This window comes from Myotis lucifugus, unplaced genomic scaffold (assembly GCF_000147115.1).
Source record: "Myotis lucifugus unplaced genomic scaffold, Myoluc2.0 scaffold_25, whole genome shotgun sequence".
NCBI classification, from domain to species: domain Eukaryota; kingdom Metazoa; phylum Chordata; class Mammalia; order Chiroptera; family Vespertilionidae; genus Myotis; species Myotis lucifugus.
The window spans coordinates 696,626-700,676 of record NW_005871073.1 but is presented as its reverse complement, the minus strand read 5'-3'; the positions used below and the strand labels follow the sequence as shown (position 1 = coordinate 700,676).

The window sequence follows — 4,051 nt, the reverse complement described above, 5'->3', positions numbered from 1 at the left end:
ATTAACAGACAAGAGGCTTAGAAACCCAGACAGATAATATGTTCAGAGAGAAGAGCAGACTTAGCAGTTGGCAGAATTCCTCTATCAAATGGCACTTTTTGTCTTCACACACTATCAGTAGCATATAATATAGAAGAAAAATTAATAGCCCATCTGTGTCATAGTAGATATAGAAATTTGGGATGGTCTGAAACAATATCAAAAGTATAAATCAGCCTTAGGCATATGTTTGGAATCTATATAAGGCCCAATGACTTATTTTTTTAACTTTTTAATTTTGAAATCCATTTAGATTTATAGAAGTTTTGGAAATATTGTACAGAGGGCCCCTATATACTACAATTTCCATTAAAATAATTATGATAAATTTATCAAAACTAGAAAAATAGTATCAGAAAATTATATTAATCTTAATTATATACTTTATTCAGATTTCAATCATTTTTTTGTTTGTTTGCTAATGTCCTTTTTATAACTCAGCTAATAATTCAGTTTACTGGGTTGCATTTGTCATAGTCTCACTTTTGTGTCCCTGAATCTGGAAAAGTTTCTCAGTCTATACTTTCCCTTCATAACACTGACACTTATGAAGAGTATTGGTCAGTTATTTTGTAGAATGTCCTAATTTAGATTTGTTTGATGTTTTCTCATAATTAAACTGGGGTTAATGATCAGGGGAAAGATTACTGCAGAGTGGAAATGGCCTTCTCATTGCATCACTTTGAGACATCAATGTGACTTATAACTGGGGATTTTAACCTTGTTGATGTTGTTAAGGTGATGTCTGCTGGGTTTCTCCATTGTAAACTTTTTATTTTTCCCTTTCTAAATTCTCTCATTATTTTCCCATATTCATTCATTAGAAGCAAAATAGAAAGTTTATGAAATAGGAGCATGACCTAGGAGAATAACTGAATTAAAGACACAACTTAGTAGCTATTTAGGGAGAAGTTCCCTTCTTCCCAAGTGTCCAGAATCAAGTGACCGAGGAGGCAAATGCCACTTCCCCTGTGCAAAAAAACAGAAATGGAATCAAACTTAAAAAAAAAAATGTTCTCCAAAGAGAATGGGACATCCGGCTTCCAAGTGGGGATCTCAGTGTCGTGCATGACTACGGAGCGATTTAAAAATGGGTGATGTTGAGAAGGGCAAGAAGATTTTTGTTCAGAAGTGTGCCCGGTGCCATACTGTGGAAAGGGAGGCGAGCACAAGCCTGGGCCAAACCTCCATGGTCTCTTTGGGCGAAAGACAGGTCAGGCCCCTGGATTTTCTTACACGGATGCCAACAAGAACAAGGGTATTCCTGGGGTGAGGCTTTGGAGAATCCCAAGAAGTACATCCCTGGGACAAAAATGATCTTCGCTGGCGTTAAGAAGAGGGCAGAAAGGGCAGACTTATAGCTTATCTCAAAAAAGCTACTAATGAGTAATAGTTGGCCACTGCCTTATTTATTACAAATGTCTCATGACTTTTTTTATGTGTACCATATTTAAATTGATCTCATACACCAGAATTCAGATCACGAATGGCTAATAGAGCATTTCATTTTGGCAGTCCTGATTTAAATGAGATTGGCTTGTGGTTAAATGAATATGGTCAGCTTTTTGAGTTCTGATGATAATTTTGATTAATTTTGGTTCACTGTCCTCCCTTCTAAAAATATGATTGGACTTGATGCCTAGTGATCAACTTTTCGCAGAGGTGGTGATTGCCATCTCAAAACCTGTAGGAAATTGGCTTATATTTAGATTTATATGACTGGTTGTGTTAATATGTTTAAATTCTGAGGAAATCCCTTCCCTGTCTCTTAGACCTGCAAGACTTCCTTGTGTTTCAAGTTGTTTTCATTAGCCTGTTAAAGGCAAGAGCTGCTGATAAGCTGGCAGTGACCATTTTATCTTTTTGGTCCCAACTGTGCCAATTTAATAAAATTCCCTGTTTCTAAACTGTTGCCTTTTACTGAATGAAAGGCATTTTAGTGTGGTTTATTTGTGCTATCAAATAAAGAGTATTTAGCACTTAAAAAAAAATTCTCCAGCACTCACTTATTCATGCATACAAAGTTACTAGGTTCATCTTGTATTTTCTCATTCATAACCCTAAAATCAGCCATTGCTCTATAGTCCTGGTCCTTTGTGTCAAGTCTGTTGATGAGCCTGTTGTAGGCATTCTTTTTTTTAAATGTTTTTATTGAGTTTATTTATTTCAGACAGAAAGGGAGAGGGAGAGAGAGATAGAACCATCAATGATGGGAGAGAATCATTGATCGGCTGCCTCCTGCACGCTTCACACTGGGGATCGAGCCCACAACCTGGGCATATGCCCTGACCAGGAATCAAATCCATGACCTCCGGGTTCAAAGGTCAATGCTCAACCACTGAGCCATGCTGGCTGGGCTGTAGGCATTCTTTATCTTTGCTGTGGTGTTTTATTTTTATTATTACTTTATTTCATTTTCATATACAAAAAAGATAAAACTTGAAATAGTTCTAGATTTTTCCTCCTATTCTGTTGGGGTGTGGCTGCTTCTTCACCATGTGGGGAGTGGGGAGGACTACATTCACATCAGTTTATTTGAGGACCCAGTGCAAAGTTCAAGCAGCAAAACCCCAACTTAGCAGAGCTAATTTCAAACTTGACACTCATTTCTAAAATTTCCACAGGAAAAAGGAACAAAGAGCCACTGCAAATGAATGAACTATGATATAATGTTCTTTCCAAAATATCTTCATTTTGCAACTATAATTACATGGATGTCTGCTTTAGGCCATTTTCAATGTGTGCATGTGTATGATTATATATATATATATATATATATATATATATATATATATATATATATAATATCAGCACACTTTTGAAATCCAGACAGGGTAATACCAACAAACTTAACTCTGTATATATATAATATATCATCACACATTTGAAATCCAGACAGGGTAATAGCAACAAACTTAACTCTGTATATATATATAATATATCATCACACATTTGAAATCCAGACAGGCTAATAGCAACAAACTTAACTCTGTATGTAGATAGATAGATAGATAGATAGATAGATAGATAGATAGATAGATAGATAGAGATACTAGAGGCCCAGTGCACAAAAATTTATGCACTCGAGGGGGGGTCGGGTGGGAGGGGGTGTCCCTCAGCCCCACTTGTGCCCTCTCACAGTCTGGGACCCCTCGGAAGATAACCACCTGCTGGCTTAGGCCCACTCCCCGGGTGGCAGATGGCAGGCCAATCCCTAGGTACCTGCCCCGCCTCCCTGGGTCCTGCACAGGGCAGGGCCGATTGGGGGGTTGGGGCTCCGCCACCGGTCCCGCACAGGGCAGGGCTGATCAGGGGGTTGGGGCACTGCTCCCAGTCCCGCACAGGACAGAGCTTGGTATTTATTATTCATAACTTTCTACTAATAATTTGTATTTTTATACCCACTAACAAATTTCTTTTATTACTTTCACCATTCCATTTTGTATCTATATTTTTTCCATTTTAAGAATGCTGTTATCCAACAACATTAAGAATTGTATATGATATGATTTCAGAATTGCTACCAATAACACTAAATACACACACACAACACACACGTTTGTACAGTTGAAGATTTTTAGCTTTTCTCCCTTTAGACTGCAGGTAAGAGGTTTGTCTCTCTCCAAATGTTACATAAATTAGTACTTTTTTCCTTCTATATGGTTATGTTATATATGAAATACAATTGCATTCATATGTTTCTGTTTGTATCCTATTTTGTAGTTTTCTTCATCTTTAAAATTTTTGTTTTATATTTTAAATGTGTAGGACATTTGATTCTAAAGTTAAATCTATACAAAAAGGTATATTCAGAGAACTGCAGGTTCTTTCTACTTCTTCCATCCCATTCTACTATCCCCACTCTATGTAGACAAACAGGCTGGATTAGCTTAAAGTTTATTTATTCTTCCTGTGTTTCTCTTCACAAAATTAAGCAGATACATATATTTTCTGGTTTTATCTTCATTTAATCAGAAAAATTAGCATATATGTGTGTGTGTATTTAATATTC

The 4,051-nt window shown here is 36.7% G+C and overlaps 1 pseudogene; it reads left to right on the top strand.

The window, feature by feature from the left end:
* The first annotated feature begins 1,122 nt into the window (after positions 1 to 1,122).
* Positions 1,123 to 1,522, top strand: LOC102423863 (annotated as a pseudogene).
* The last annotated feature ends 2,529 nt before the right edge of the window (positions 1,523 to 4,051 follow it).